Genomic DNA, 17,671 nt, shown 5'->3' on the forward strand with positions numbered 1-17,671 from the left:
TCGAAAGTCATGGAATTACAGGCGTGAGCCACCATACCCAGCTACACACTTTCTTTTATTCTTTCTAGAATAGAAAAGATTCCTAGAAAGTTTTATTACCAAGAGGGCATGTTTGAAAGCATGTTCCTCGGAATATTAAATATTATTCCCTCAAAATGTTCCACACAAAGGACATTGTAGCAAATTAAGCTTGAGAAATGATTGTTTATTCCTTTAAAGATTCTGAGTCCAAATTAACATACTAAAGATTCCCTGGCTGGGGACTGTGGCTCCAGCCTGTAATCCCAGCACTTTGGGAGGTTAAGGGGGTGGGGGTGGATCACTTGAGGTCAGGAGTTTGAGACCAGCCTGGCCAACATGGCGAAACTAAAAATACAAATGATACTAAAAATACATAAATTAGCCGGCTGTGGTGGCACGTGCCTGTAATCCCAGCTACTTGGGAGGCTGAGGCAGGAGAATCACTTGAACCGTGAAGACAGAAGTTGCAGTGAACTGAGATCACCCCACTGCGCTCCAGCCTGGGTAACAGAATGAGACTCAGTCTCAAAAAAAAAGATTCCCATAGGTCCTGAAGAAAAAAAATTATTTAACTTAGTTTGACAAAATTGATTTAGCCACGTGAATGTATACAGCACATTGACAACATGGATACAAATTCTGGTTCCACCATTTCTAGCAGTATAAACTTAAATTCCATGAGCCTCTTTTTTTTAAACTGAGATCTACAAAGAGTAAAATTGATAGATGAAAATGTACTGTTTTATAAGTTTTGACAAACATATGTTCCTGTGAAATCCCACATCAATCAAAGACAGAACATTTTCATCATCTTTTTTATTCAACAGTTTGATGCTCACAGATGTGGTTTTCTTTGTATTTATTCTTCTTGGGATTTTTTGAGCTTCCAGGATTTACAGGTTACTGCAGTTTTTTAATCAAACTTAAAAAAATAGAAAACATAAATTTTCAGCCTCATTCTCTTCTCCTCTGAGCCTCTAATTACATCTATTCTAGGCTACTTGAAAATGCTCCACAAGCACTAAGGCTCAGTTCTTTTTTTGTCTTTATGCTTCAGTGTAGGTGTTTCTCAAGTTTAGCCAAAAATTTTGCTGCTGCTTCCAATCTACTGTTAAGACCATCTGAAAAAAAATTTTAAGTTTTAATACTATACTTTTTTTCTTCTAGGACCGCTATTGGTTTTTTTTTTTTTTTTAACAGTTTCCAAATTTTCAAATTCCGTATCTCTTCACACATTATACCCATCTTTTAAGTTTATTCCTTTATGTAGTTATCCTGCTGGTCATTTTAAAGTCACTCTGCTTATTCTACTAACATCTATGTCTGTAGGTCTGTTTCTAGTGACCAATTTTTCTCTTAACAACAGATCACATTTGCTCTTTCTTCATTTGTCCAGTTATTCTAGATTGTATCCAGCCATTACTGATTATAAATGGTACAGCTCTTTCATTGTATTATCTTCCTCTGAAGAGTATTAGTTTTGTTTCAGCAAGCAATTAAATTATGAGTAGAAAGGTTTTGCCTTAGTCCAAATGTAAATCCCTTATTCCTGGGATATAGTTATTTTTTAAAGTATAGTCCTTCTTAGGTTTCAGTAAAAATCCTGAAGTATTTACCAAGATTCTATAATCTGATAGGACTGGAACTCTAAACTCCGTCCCTCTCAAAATATCGCCTCATCCTTTTCAAACCTTCAGCTGTTGTTTTCTTGTTGCGCTATATGGTAAGACTTCTGCATATGTGCAGTTGAAAAGTAAGCCAAATAGTTGAGGAGAGTAGGGAATTTGTATAGATTTTAATGATTTCCCTCTTTGGCTTCCAGTTATTGGATCTGCCACCAATTTCTAGCCAATCTGGTAGCCCCCATCCTCTGCCTCTTCAGGCTAGTAAAACTGTGACTTTCTGATCAAACTCTATATACTCTGTGCCATATGTCTTGAAAATGCTCCCAGTGGAAAAGCCATATAAACGCTGATCTCAACCGTGGTGGTGCTGATCTTTGAAGAAACAATTCTCCTCCAGTTTTATCTGCTTTTGATTGATTTCCAATAACTTCAAAGATTTTTAAAAGTATTTTGTATGCAGTTTGTAATTATTATCAATAGGATAATTAGTTCAATACAAGCTACTGCACCACTCCTGGAAACCAGACTGCACCTCTGAAATATCTTTTCACTATTTATTTCTAATTTTATTACATTGTAGTCAATGCAGTCTTATGACTACATTCATAATGTAGTCTTATGGCTACATTAAATTTGTTATTATTTTAGGGCATTTTTTAAAACTCTAAAATGAGAATGATTTTTGTGTATGTTTTGTCTCTTTGAGTGTGAGGCACTTTATATGTTATTATGCATTACATGCTAGTACCAAAATATCTCATGTATCCCATAAATACATATACCTACTATGTACTCAAAAAATTAACTTTTTTAATTTAAAAATTGATTCACAGTGATTCACCTTTGTACTCATATAACTGACAACTTATTATTTGATGAAGAGAAATCCAGATGCTTTCATATTATGTGAGCTTTTCTTTTAAATGTTCTTACATAGAAGTCTAACCCATATAAAACCACAACCACAAAAATGTCCTTCACATCTTTGATTGTAACTAAATACCTACAGTCTTGAAATTCTTACTTTTTCCAGAAGCTGAAGTGAAGTAGAGGTGGCCCCTCAATGCACATTTATCCCATGTTATTTCTCCACTCTGTCTGCCAAACCAATGAAAGACATTTTCTCAAAAATGAATACCACTGTGAATTCAAACAGTTGGAATTTAAACATAATATCATTTATTTTTTCAACCACTGTTTTTAATAATATTTTGTCAAATGTTTTTCTCATTCCTTAATGTTATATTTGATAGATTCCATAACTTTCTAGTAATTTTTGGTTATTAAAATCCAGTCCAATGAAAAGTTGCAATCTTGAACTCAGTCTAAACTTTCTTGGCCCCAAACATGAGGACAGACTTTGACTGCTAGAGGTAGTGATGGGACAGGAGAAAGAGACAAGTCTGTATGTATGTATTATTCTCTCCCTTCATCATTCTTTCTCTTCAAAGCCTAGCTCCTTTAATGGGTTGAGGGTAGGGAAAATGGAGAGGGAGAGAAACAAGTGCCTTTTTGTTTAACTGGCTGCTATTATAACCCTCTCTGTGACAGATTTCTCTGCTTCTTTGGCTGGACATTGATGCCTTATGCATGGAAGCCACCCAAATCCTCACTCTTGTGAGGGTTGTATGAGTTCTTAGAAAAGCCTTGAAGAGTTCCCTTATAGCACAATTCTCTGCTGAAGTACCTTAAGCTCCAGGTCAACCTCATTCTCCAATCCCATCTCCCTCCCATGGCTGTACATCTACTGCCTTTTCCTGCTGGGGTCTCCCTGACCAGAAAAAAGCTAAGTAGGGTGGCCAAAGTCTGCTTACCTTCTATGATATATGCCTGACTTCATCTTTGCTACACCAGATGGTGGGAGTGCAGTCTCTCTCCATTCTGCCAACAATCTCTTATTGTATTCTCATTCATTGAAATAGACCAAGAGATAGATTAGCACACTGGCTAAGCAGACATTCAAACAGGAAACAAAATCCCAGCCAGTTTCTCCTTCTGGTAGGAACCTCCATTCTTTATGAGTGACTCTCTTGGAGCCCCTCCTTCTCCCAGTTTGGCTTTAGAAAGAAAAGAATCTCCATTTCTCCCCTAAGGAGGAGAAAGGGATATATCTAACACAATCACTGCATGTACGACACTTTCTATCTCTCTAACCTATTCATTTCATACAAGTGAAAGAGGATAATACAGAAGGGTTAGTTCCGTCACTTACTACTAACTCTGAATGAAGTGTAAATTATGGGTACTTAATACCTCAGATTTTTCAGCTTTGACCCTAAACATTGAACATTGAATCCCACTGAATAACCTGATACAAAAGCAAAATTTAACATTTTTAATGCTACCCCACAGCTTTTGTCTACCATTTTCTGAAGTTTTATTTTGCTTTGTTTTTCTAAAAGCAGACAGGAAAATAAATACTGTATTAAACCCACAGTTATCTGCATACAACTAATAACTGAATTTTCCAGACTACTATCCAAGAAGTATATTTACTATTTTGCTGGCTTTAAGCTAAAGTTTTTAAACCATTAGTTTTTAATATCATATTCGGATATACAATTCCATTGATTTTAAAAAAACAGAAGTAATTTGAAAACTGCATTAATTTAAAGAGGTCCTGATTGCAATAAGGCTATCATTTATTAAGATCATCTTTTTTGTTGTCATATAGACATACCATCAGGTTTAGGAAATACCTCCACCCCAGACCCATGAGCCCACCTCGATACATGGCTCAAATGCTAACTAACCTGCAAAGAAGAACTGCTGAGATCTGATACCAACATTCTGCCTATAATTTGTGGGGCAAACATATTTTAATATTTTAAGAGTATACTCCCTAATGGTACAATATAGTCATTTTAGGACATGAAATATGATGGGTATCTGTCAAATATTACTTGAAGATACCAACAAGTTATGGGAAAGAGGAAGATTAAATTGCATTGCCCTTTTTATGCTGTTCCTGGGCTGATGTTTAATGAAGTTCACAGCATCTATATTTCAGTGTTGGAGGAGAAAAATCAATCTGTTTTGTTTCGATTCCAAAGCAGGTCATGGTGCTTGCATATTGCACTTAAGTACTGGCTTTAAGCAAAAACTTAATAAAAAATGACCCTAAATCAAGAAGTTCTTTCTTAATGTAGATGAGACCCCATGACATCTTAAAAAAAATAGCAACACCCAGAATTATTAAGAACTAACCTATTGTGCAAAGTGGAACTAGAGACTTGTGTAAGGATGCCCTCTATGGCCTTTAAAATTCATCATAAGTAAGCATGCACTGGCGGCAGTTCTCATGAAAGAAAAGAAAGAATAGCCTGTTCAGCAAATCATTCCATAGTGTGCATCAATCTCCAGGTTAGAGAACCCTTTTAGGGATTGTTATACACAGATACTTGAGCCAAGCAGGGCCAAGATTCTCATGACCAGGTAATAACACTTACAGTCTTCTGACTGAAAATGCAAATTCCTTGCCAGTCAGCATATTATACTTTCTTTACAAATTATCTTTTTTTCCTGCAAAAAAAGTTGGGTGGACATATTTTTATGGATGTGTCTGTCTTTCTCTCTCTGACTGTATTTTTTAAATCCACTCTATACATTCTCAGAAGAGAATCAGAAATTACATCAGAAACTATTCAACTAGAGAGACTGTGTAAAATTGGAAGTTTTTATTACATCCAGGTTTTCTGTTATCTATATTTTCTTCACTGTATTTAAAAATTTAAAAAAATGTGTGTGTATGGCAGCAAATGTGGAGAAACAAAGAAGCTTTGTGTTTAGGACAGCAAGAAAGGAAGAAGGGTAAAACTGTATCCCCATTCTTCAGTCAAGTCTTGGAAAGGGAAAAAAACCCCAAGAATAAGATGACAATCTTCCTGAGGCAGGAGAAGTAGAAATGTCCTTAGGAGCTACAGCCAGAGGAGGGACAACCCTGCAGAATGGGTGTGTCTGAGGAGTAAGTAGCAATAGCAGTAGGCCTAGATGGTCCCAAAATATGCAAAGTGGCATCCATACTGCAACAGGCATTGGCTGTGGTTCAGATATGTTGGAGTTTTCATTCTAATGCTGCCCCGAAGAATAGAAATGTGACTTTCGGAAAGTCAGATAGTCTCTCTAAAGACATTCCTTAAAGGAAAATGATCATGTGTTCACCATCTCAAAGGATTTTTTGTGAGAATTAAAGAAAGATGATCTGGCTGGGCATGGTGGATCACACCTATAATTCCAACCTTTTGGGAGGCTGGGGCAGGAGGAATCCTGAGCAACATGGAGAAACCCTGTCTCTACAAAAAATACAAAAATTAGCCAGTGATGGTGGCAAACATCTATAGTTTCAGCTACTCAGGAAGCTGTGGTTGGGGGATTGCTTTGAACTCAGGAAGTAGAGGCTGCAGTGAGCCATGATCATGCCACTTCACTCCAACCTGGGTGACAGAGTGAAACCTTGTCTCAAAAAAAAAAAAGATGATCTGTGACAGCATCTCCCTCAGTCCATGTCTGCCACATTAAATGTTCATGGAAATAAAAGGTAAACATAAATGTAATATTGTTAATTACACTGGAACAACAATATGCTTCAAATACACCTTTCTGATGCCCTACCCAATTCACTTAAACCACTTTAAGCCCAGTAAAATAATGTATTATATGCTAAATCAGAATCATTAAATACTTGGGAAATAAGAATCTCTATAGTTTTATCCTAGAAGTTACCAAATTCGTATGTGTTTATTTGTATTCTTTTAAAAATCTATCATTTTTACTGTTTTTTCCTCACAGTGCAGTGAATTACACCAAATTTACAAATCTATATGAGATTGTTTGCCCAAATTTTATGGACTATCATGTTATTAAAGATTGTCACTGAAAAATAGTTAATAACATGGTAAACAGCTCCACAATCTGGTTTTACTGCATGAGTTACTCAAAAAAATGAATTTCACCAGAGATTCAATGTATTTATCAAACTAAAGGATAAAATGCCTTGAATCCAGAAGAAACCACAAAATAAAATATTCTCCATATTTATTTGAAATATTCATAAAATATTTATATTGTTGTATCTTTCTTTTGTTAGAAAACTAATTATTACCTAAAAATATATATAGAAAGAGTTTCCTGAGGAAAGAGTTTTGTGCTAACACTAGTCTGCATCTAAATCATAGAAAAGTAGAAATCAAAACACAAATACAAATTTTTTTTCAGACATCACAGAACATATGTAGTAATTTAGCCAGAATTAAAGGGGATAATACTATATCTCCAAAAATTGAGTAACTATTTATTTGAATAAAGTTTTCTACTAATTTCCTCACTTAATCTGATAATTTCATTATGAAGATCTCATTTCTCTATATCCTAAATTTACAGTTTACTGAAAATCTACTCTAATTTTTGTCATTAGTTGCAGTTAACTAAATTAGTGTGTTTTAGGCATATTTGCCTGTTCAAAGTAGTAAATATTGAAATTTCCCAGTGATTTTCCTATGAATCACATAATTCTGAGATGTAAACATCTCCCAATATTGTCCACTAGCATTTAAAACTTGAAAGCTTCTCTGAAGTTAAGGGGCTGTTTGCTTAGCAATATTTTAGGATAATGGCAAAACATTACAGTACCAGAAACCTGAACTTAAGAAGCCAGCTCTTTACTCTACAGACCCCTCTCAATTTTACCCCAACAAATACACAGAATATATAACTTCCTGAACAGGCGGTAAGCAGCAGGGCTCTCTCATCCACCTCACTCTGTCTCTTCCTATTTTCTTATAGGTCATTCTTGCCCAACAACTCTGATCTAAAGTGCACTTCAAAAAATAGTATCTTAGAATTACAGAAATCCCCATTATGTGTGGTTTTGCTTTTCACAATTTCGGTTACCTGTGGTCAATCAAGGTCCAAATATATTGAAAGGAAAATTCCAGAAATGAACAAATGCATTTTAAATTGCCCACTGTTCTGACTAGCATGATGAAATCTTGCACTCTCCTGCTTCATCAAGCCCAAACGTTGATTCATCCCGTTGTCTGACATATCTACACTGTCTACTCCTGGTCTGTCAGTCCCTTAGTAGCTGGCTAGGTTATCAGATCAACTACTGTGGTATCATAGTGCTTGCACTCAAGGAACTCTTATTTTACTTCATAATGGCCCCAAAGCCCAAGAGTAGTGATGCTGGCAATTTGGATATGCCAAAAAGGAACCATAAAGTGCTTCTTTTAAGTGAAGAGATGAAAGTTCTCAACTCAATATGAAAACAAAAAAATGGTGTGCTGAGATTGCCAAGATCTACATTAATAAGAAATCTTCTATCCATGAAATTCTGAAGAAGGAAAAAGAAATTTGCACTAGTTTCACTGTTGCCCCTCAAACTGCAGAAGTTACAGCCACAGTGCATGGTAAGTGCTTAGTTGAGATGGAAAGGACATTAAATTTGTGGGTGCAAGACATAAACAGAAACCAACTGACAGCAATTGGTTTCCGGTTCAGTACTATCCACAGTTTCAGGCATGCATGGAAATCCTAGACATTATTCCCAAATAAGGGAGAACTACTGTATTTCTCTTACATTCATTTCTTTTATATAAAAGTCCTTTGTAAACTACAACACTGTTCAAGACTTGCTTTCAGGTGCATGTTTCCATTCATATCCCTTTTCAATAAATTTGCCAGTCACCACAACCTCTATAGGCCCCCCAAAACTGTTCCTGGATATTCACCCTGGAGTTGGTCCTGTCAAACCACCTAAAGAGCTGGGAACATGACTAATATCCCATACTAAATCCTCTCTTGCTTAAATAAGTGTTAAAGCAAACTAAATATGGCCTGAGAAGGACTCTGTACTTCTACGTTTGAGTCCTTGTAGATGAACTGTAACCTAGCTTAATAGTCAGACAAAATTCAAAGCCTAACTTAATAGTATGCACTTGTAACAATAGCTGAGTGTTGGCCAATCCCAGCAGCATATTTCAACCACTCATAGACTGCTGAATGTTCAAACTGTGTTCAAATAAGGCAAATGCGGAGCTATAACCAATGTCGCTGTTTCTGTACCTCACTTCCAATTCTTGTATGCCACTTTACCATTTTTGTCCACAAATTTGTTCTGACCATGAGGCACCCCGAGAGTCTCTGTGAATCTGCTGTGATTCTGGGGGCTGCCTGAGTCATGAATCATTCTTTGTTCAATAAAACTCCTTTAATTTGGCTGACGTTTTTCTTTTATCACAAGCTAGAGTAGACTAGGTCTCTGCAACTAAAGACACTAGCAATATGGTCTTACATTTTATGTTCTGTGAAGGTCTTTTTCTGTATCTCAAAATTTTGCTATATTTTAAGGCTTGTATGTATGTTTAACTATAAGTGTTTTCCCATTGCATTTCTAATTAAGTTTGCTGTTATATAAAATAGTCACATTGTTCAACAGTTTTAGAAGTTCTAATTATTATACAATCAGTCCTCTTGGATTTTATAAGTAAATAATCATTTTACCAAAAATAACAAGGGCTTTATTTCCATTTTTCCAATATTCATAACTCTCATTTTTTTACCTTGTTACTTTGGCTAAGACTAGCAGCATAATATTCATTAGTAATTGTGATACAGATAATAGTCGTATTAGTCTGTTCTTGCATTGCTATAAAGAAATACCTGAGACCAGATAATTTATAAAGAAAAGAGGTTTAATTGGCTTGTGGTTGTTCAGCCTGTACAGGAAACATATGGCCCGCATTTGCTTCTGGGTGAGAGAGAGTCAGGAAGCTTACAAAGGTGAAGAGAGAGCAGGCACATCACATGGCAGGAGAGGAAGCCAGAGGTGGGGGAAGGTGCCACACTTTAAAACTATCAGATCTCATGAGAACTCACTCACTGTCACAAGGACAGCACCAACACATGAGGGATCACCCCCATGACTCAAATACCTTCCACTAGGCCCTAACTTCAACACTGGGGATTGCATTTCAACATGAGAATTGGGCAGGGACAAATAGCCAAACTATATCACCAGTCATTCTTATATTTTTCTATATGTAATAGGAGGTGCCTCCAAGCTTCTGGTAGGTAATGAAGTAAATAAAATTTAATCACTTTCTTCTCAGTGAAAAGTATATTATGCCATGCACTATGTGCTATTTACGAAGTTTTTCACTGAGAAAGTGATCAAATTTTATTAATAATGCAATCAAATTTTATAAATAATATGAATAAGTCAAGTCACATAAGGACTGAAAAATGACTGCTTATGAGGCTCATAAAAAAGAAAACAAATATATTTGAAGTTTGAAACAAACAAAATGGAAAGAAAAAGATCAGGAAAATACTAACAAAAGCTAACAGCAATTTTTAACATTAGACTTCAAAACAAAAATTTAAAAGACGGAATATTTCATATTGCTGCCAGAAATAAAATAATTGCTATCCACTTGGTATCAGAAGCCTCACAAATCTACCATCCCAGTAGTGGCATGTGAATAAAGTAGTTCTGGTAGGAAATGCTTGGGCCCAACAGCACAGCTTTGCATTTACGAGCCTGCTGCTATGATTTGAATGTTTGTGTTCCCTCCAAAATTTATGTTGAAACTTAATCGCCAATGCAGGAGTATTAACCGGTGAAGCCTTTAGTAGGTGACTATTTCATGAGGCCTCCTCCTTCATGGATAAGATTAAAGCCCTTATAAAAGAGACTTCACAATATATTCGGCCCTTTGGCCCTTCTGCCTTTCACCATGTGAGGATGTAACAATGAGTCATTACCTTGGAAGCATTGAGTAAACCCTCACCAGATACCAAACCCTGACAGCACATTGATCTAGAACTCCCTAGCCTCCAGAACTGCTAGAAATAAATTCATATTGTTTGTAAATATCCAGTCTTTGGTATTTTGTTAAAACAGCACAAATGAACTCAGATAGCTACTTTGCCTACTTATGCAACCAAATGTCCAATCTGATAGTAGGAGAAACCTACACTGAAACTCATACAGCACTATTCCTTGAAGAGATCAATGGGCTAATTGGTGACAAGTTGATTACACTGAATATCTTCCATCCTGGAAGAGAGAGATATTCAATCTAAAAAAAAAAAAAAAAAACTAGACATATATGCTGGATTTAGATTTGTTCAACCTCCCTTCAGGGCATCAGTCAGCACCTCTTTCTATTAGGACGCGTTTGATCCACCAGCATGGGATTCCTCAGAATAGTGGATTCACTTTACAGGAGAAAAGTGTGGAAGTGAGTCCAATAGCCTGCTGGAGGCCATTTCAGTTTTCTCTTGAAGGACTATTGAATTGAAGCACCAGCTTAGCTCAGAAGCAATGTTCTCTGAGAATGGGGTGCCATCCTCCAACATACAATACAGACATTAAATCAAAGAACTTTGTACTAGTATTGTGCCATGCACTATGTGCTATGTATGTTTGTATGTTTCCAATAGGAAGATTGAAGGGTTCCAGGAATCAGGGAGGGAAGCAAGGGTGGCCCCACTTACCATACCATCATCCTCAATCACCCACTGAGGGACTTGAGCACATCTTTCCTATCTAAGATGCTCCAGAGCACTCCCCATGGAGTTGACTGAAACTTTGTTGGATCTGCATCACAGATTAGCTTTTCTGTCTATTAAATCCTATTTCCTCCCAATTCTTTCCACAGGTGTTGATCCCTAATAATTATCCTGTACCTCAAACTCCATCTCAGAATCTGCTTCCACATAACAGGACCTATAATAAATGCATCTTCATCATGTGCATTTTTAGGAATGCTGTCAGAACCATTTTCACATTTCTAACATTAAACAAACTGGTGTGCTCATTAATGAGGGAATTCTGGTTCATAGCTTCCTCAATGAGGACCTGTCTTGACAATGGGAAGTGACACAGATTCTATTAATGTTATCTTGTTTTTATTACCTAACAAGTCACCATGCTTAATTCAGCTGTCATTCTTTCTAAAATAAGAATGCCATTACTTGACATTGCTTTTCACAGGGACTATTTGACGGCCTTACAGATCTCTAGAATAATTCCACTTTCTTTCTTTGTAAGTTACAGGAGTTCAAAGTACAACAGTTTATCACTTGCTCTTGGTTAAAGTTTATTTCTTTGTATTGTTGGTGTGATGAGTGTTTGAGGGATTGAATGAACAGTGAGTTAAACATTCTAAGTGTAAAACGTAATTATACATAACCCTCCTCCTTCATTAACCAACATTATCCACCCATTTCCTCAAAATATAATGTGACCCAATAAGTAAATTTCTAATATGCCTATTTTGTATGTCTGTGTTTGCCTTAAAGAAAATACAAATTACTGGAAAAAAGTTCATTGCAATATTTCTTAAAACATTAAAACATGCTAATATGAATTCAGTCTTCAAAGACGAAAAAGAGGTTCCACATATATAAAGCATCTGAATTCCTTTTATAGAAATTATTTTAATTAATTTAGTATTTATTTTTCTTCTCTTTACACTTAAATTTTAATGTTGGGACAGTAATGATTATGAAGCAATTGTGTACTCTGGTTATGTTTCTTTAAACAAAATCGAAATATGGTAAGATTTTTAACTTACTTGCTATCAATTAATATTCTACCTGCATATAAATTATACATATAACACTTAGAAATTTTTGAAAAAGCATACATGAATAGCACATTATAAAGAGGTAATAAAAATTAAAAATTAATAAGCAGAAAGAAGAAATTCAGTACACAAAACAAAAATTAGACAATAGAGTCCTACCACTGCACATTTTTAAATGTGTGTCAATCAGGATTAATAATGCCAGGTGCTATAACAAACAATATCTCAGTGGATTTGTCAGAGGCAATTGAACCAGAGTGACTCCATTTTGAGTGAGGGCTAGGAAAATGAGGATGGGGCTTGCTGAGCTGCATTCCCAGAAAGTCAGGTATTCTTAGCCTCTAGAAGTTCACAGTTAAGAGAATAGATTGATAATGTTTACTAAATGAACCCAGACTTGGGAGTGTCAATATCTTGATATCTTGAGAACAAAAGCATTCCTAATTTTGCTTTAAAGATAACAATATTGATTCTTGCAAAATATAGTAATTAAGAAAATAAATCCTTTATCACAAACCCCTGTAGCAGGGCACATCTGCCCATGATCTTTTTCATCCTGTACATAAACAAGCATTGTACCTAGGGTGGACATATTCCTCCTCTTACTTTTGGGAATGGCCTACTCTGTCTATGGAATAGCTGTTCTGTTACTTTACTTTCTTCATAAACTCGCTTTTGCTTTGCACTGTGGACTCACCCTGAATTCTTTCTTGTGTGAGATCCAAGAACCCTCTCTTGGGGTCTGGATCAGGACCCCTTTCCTGTAACAGATTTGGGCAATAAACTGGGGTGTGGGTGTGTAGGTGTGGGTGTAGGGATGTGTTTTCTCATGGAAAATCTCATGTGTATTGTAAACCAAAAATAAAATTCTAAGCCCTCCCCCCTCCCTCTCAGCCAAGGGCATTCCAAAATAAACCAGTTCAGGCCATGATGGGAAGGAGGAAGGAGGGTCAGATATGCCTCATTATACCCTCCTCCCTTTGGCACTCAGGCACAGCTGACTAGCATTAACATTAAGCAATAAGACACCAAAATCCAGCCTGACTCTGTAATATAGCATCACATGACAGATAGCCGGCCCTGAAAGAAATCAAAGTATTTTACTCCAAAATACATTTCTTTGACATATTTTGAAATGGCCCTGCAAAGCTATCTCTCAGGAGGGAAAATCTACTTTTTGTAGAAAATCTCCATTCCTTTCTAGGCCTTTTCCTTGATCCAGGAGAGAACTTAGAGTCTGGCACTTTTTTAGGTCTGATAAGACCTCTGAAGCTGCTACCAGGAGGCTTTATCTGCATTTAAAACCTTGGTCTCCACAACCCCTTATCTTAACCTAGACATTTGTTTCTATCGATTCCAGGTCTTTAGATAATAAGTCTTTCAGCAATTGCCAATTAGGAAATCTTTGACTCCATCTGTGACCTGGAAGCCCTCCCTTCAGAGAGAGGGCTTCAAGTTGTCCTACCTTTCTGGATTGAAACAATATTCATGTTACACACATTGACTGATGTCTTAAGTCTCCCTAAAACGTATAAAACCAAGCTATAGCCTGACCACCTTGGGCACATGTTTTCAGGATGTCCTAGGGCTGTGTCACGGGCCACTGCTCACTCATATTTGACTCAGAATAAAAGTCTTCAAATATTTTACAGAGTTTGATTCTTTTTGTCACAGTATGTTTCTGATTTGGTGACTCTCTTGGGCAGCTCTGCTTCAAGTAGTGACTTAGTGATCACAGCTCCTTTTGTTACAGGAAGTAGCTTGTCAGGCATGAATAGGGCATGAGAGGGTCTCTCCCCGACAACCTCATCGAGAATGTCAGGCAAGCATCAGGTGATGGTCTGGTGATTGTTACACTGTTTCTCTAAAATAATAATTGGTCACAGCCAGCACCAGGAAAAGGGAGTCTCCCAATAGATAGAAAAACCTGAAACTGGTGATCAGTAGCATCCCAATAAGATCTCAGGAGTTGGGTAAGTGGGCTCAAGCATAAGCACTAAGAGGAAAAATGGCTGAGTTTAACTGATATATGACCTTCTAGGAGCATTTGACTGGTGAGAGAAGAATGCCCCAAGTAAGCATGCGTACAACTCCAGTAAACACACTGCACATACAGCGCCTCCCAAGTGCTGGCAGGCCACTGTGCATGCAGACTGCCCACCCCAAGGAAATAATCAGGGGAGAAGTGACACATGACCCTGGAAGTATGCCAACAAACCATGCACTTGATCTCTCAAGTCACCTGCTTGGCCCTCTTCTAAGTGTACTTTACTTCCTTTTGTTCCTGCTCTAAATCTTTCTAATAAACTTTCACTCCTGTTTTAAAACTTGCCTCAGTCTCTCACTCTGTCTTATACCCCTCAGTTGAATTATGTCTTCTGAGGAGGCAAGAATTAAGGTTGCCGCAGACCTTTATGGATTTGCCACTGTTAAACACTGTGATGTGACCATCTGCCAGACTTTTGTCTGTGCTTCTGCTAGATCCTCTACATTCAGTCAGTTCATAAGCATACAGAGAGCATGTTTAAGACTGCAAGATAATTTAGAGGTCATGTTTAAAACTGGCATACATCCATTCATATTCTGTTGACCAGGCTTAGTTACATGGCCCCATGTTGATACAAGGTGACTGGAAAGAATAGTATTTCTCTATGACTAAAAGAAAAAGAAAGTAGTTTGTTAAACACACAGCAATTCCTCTGCTTTACAAGGCAGAATATATATAAATAATGAGCTTAATCATTCTTATTTTCTTATCAGTGGAAGCAAAGTTGTATGTGAGGAAAAGAAACATTTCTCTATTAATAAATGATTTTTTATAATATGTATCAAGTGAGTGCTAATACAAGGAACATTAATAATAGATAATGCCACAAAGTGGTTTTCCAGAAAATATAAAGGTAACAATCCAATCAAAAAACTGGCAAAAGATTTGAATAGATGTTTCTCAAAATAAGACATACAAATGGGAAACAGGCATACAAAAAGGTGCTCAACATCACTGATCATCAGAGAAATGCAAATCAAGGCTACAATGAGATATCATTATATCATTTGTATATAAAATGGGTTATATTCAAAAGACAGGAAATAACAAATGCTGAAGAAGATGTGTAGAAAAATAAACCCTTGTGCACTATTGGTGGGAATGTAAATTAGTACAACCACTATCGGGAACAGTTTGGAAGTTCCTCAAAAAACTAAAAATTGAGCTACCGTATGATCCAGCAATCCCACTGTTGGGCATATATATCCAAAAGAAAGGAAATCAGGACCTTGAAGAGATAACTGCACTCCTACGTTTGTGGCAGCACTGTTCATAACAAGATTTGGAAGCAACCTAAGTGACTATCAACAGACGAATGGATAAAGAAAATGTGGTACACATACACAATGGAGAACTATTAAGCCAAAAAAAAGGAATGAGATCTAGTCACTTGCAACAACATGGATGGAACTGGAGATCATTATATTAAGCAAAATAAACCAGGCACAGAAAGACAAACATCACATGTTCTCACTTTTTTCTGGTATCTAAAAATCAAAACGATTGAACTCATACAGATAGGGAGTAAAAGGATGGTTACCAGGGGCTGGGAAGGGTAGTGGGGAGCAGGGGGAAGTGGGGATGTTTAATGAGTACAAAAAAAAAAATTAGTTAGGAGTGGCTGGCTGGAGTTCCAGGCCAGTGGGACTTATCCTGTAAGGCACCATGCAAGTGGGGTGACTCTTACTACTCAGCGCCCTGGATTCAGACTCATTCCTAGGGAATTGTTTACCAGTTTTTGAAGTATCCCAGGCAACCAGGGGCTGAAGTGGACTCCCAGCACTGCACAGCTGCTTTACAAAAATGTGGCCAGACTACTTTGTTTTTTTTTTTTTGACCTCTGAACTTTTTATTGGCCTCCTGCTCCCCAAAGGGTACCCTGCTTCTGCTGGCTTAATGCTTCAGAACTTTGGTGTCATTGGTCTCAAACACCACTTGACCATCCACTATCTGGCAGGTGGTGGTGTTGTGGATGGTTTGCATGGAGTTGCTGCTGTCCAGGGCATCACCAAGATTGAAGTCCTCGCCATCTTCCAGCAGGCGGCGGTAGGTGGTGATCTCAGCCTCCAGCTTGACCTTGATGTTCAGCAGGTCCTCCTACTCCTGGGCTTAGCACTGTCCCTCTGCCCGAGTCTGTGCCAGCTCTGACTCCAGGTGCGGCAGGATCCCATTGAGCTGCTCCATCTGGTGGGTGTAGTGGGCCTCCACCTCCCTCAGGCTGTTCTCCAAGCTGGCCTTCAGATTTCTCATAGAGTCCAGGTCCATCTCCAAGGACTGGACTGTATGTCTCAGCTCCATGAGCATCATCTCAGCAGCTCCAACCTCGGTGGTCTGTATGGTGACCACTGTGGTCTCTCCTCAATCTGCTGAGACCAGTACTTGTCAAGCTCCTCTCGGTTCTTCCAAGCCAGCTCGTCATATTGGACCTGGATGTCTGCCATGATCCTGAGATTTGGGGGCATCTACCTCCACGGTCAACCCAGAGCTGGCTATCTGGGCTTGTAGACCTTTTACTTCCTCTTCGTGGTTCTTCTTTATAAAGAGTAGCTCTGCCCTGAGAGCCTTGATCTCTGTCTCCAGCTGCAGCCGAGTGACATTGGTCATCAGTGACCTTGTGGAGCCCATGGATGTCACTCTCCACAGACTGGCACATGGCCAGCTCTGTCTCATACTTGACTCTAAAGTCATCGGCAGCAAGATGGGCATTGTCGATCTGCAGAATGATGCCAACATTGTCCACAGCATTTGCGAAGATCTGAGCCCTCAGGTCCTCAATGTTCTTGAAGTAATGACTCCAGTCTCTGACCTGGGGTCTCTTCTTCTCCAAGTGCTCCCGGATTTTGCTCTCCAGCTTCCTGTTCTCAGTATCCAGGCTCCTCACTCTGTCCAGGTAGGAGGCCAGGTGGTCATTCAGGCTTTGCATGGTATCCTTCTCGTACTGGATGTCTCCCATTCCTGCCAGACCCCCGGCCATTCCCATGGCCAGGCCCCTGGATCCCACGCCACCCCAGAAGCTGGTGGAGCAGGACACGGAGATCCAGGAACCAGAGCCCCCAGTGCCTGTATAGACACTGGCTGCACTGCTGACCGGCTGGGCGCCGTAGCTGGGCACCTGGACGGAGCCCAGGGACCGGTAGTTGGTGAAGGTGGAGCCAGTGGTGAAGCTCATGCTGTCCCAGGAGGAGAGCAAGAAGACAGGACTCAGGCTTTGCCGACGACCCAGACAACTTTTTTAAACAGGCCTTTGATCCCATTTCTCCTGACTGGGTCAGACCTCTGATCTGGAGTCTCCAGCCACCTCCCACAGGTGTGTTCAGGCTGGCAACAAGTTTGTACCTCCCTGAGATGGACCTCCCAAAGGAAGGGGCAGGCTGCTATCTTTGCTC

The 17,671-nt window shown here is 38.4% G+C and overlaps 1 protein-coding gene and 1 pseudogene across 1 annotated transcript in view; both read right to left on the reverse strand.

Annotated features, from left to right (window-relative positions):
* The window catches only part of COL5A2 (collagen type V alpha 2 chain), a 387,742-nt gene that overhangs the window by 250,473 nt on the left and 119,598 nt on the right, over positions 1–17,671 (reverse strand). The window lies entirely within an intron of this gene.
* On the reverse strand, positions 15,839–17,484 carry LOC129488792 (keratin, type I cytoskeletal 18-like; annotated as a pseudogene).

Source organism: Symphalangus syndactylus, chromosome 8 (genome assembly GCF_028878055.3).
Source record: "Symphalangus syndactylus isolate Jambi chromosome 8, NHGRI_mSymSyn1-v2.1_pri, whole genome shotgun sequence".
NCBI lineage: Eukaryota > Metazoa > Chordata > Mammalia > Primates > Hylobatidae > Symphalangus > Symphalangus syndactylus.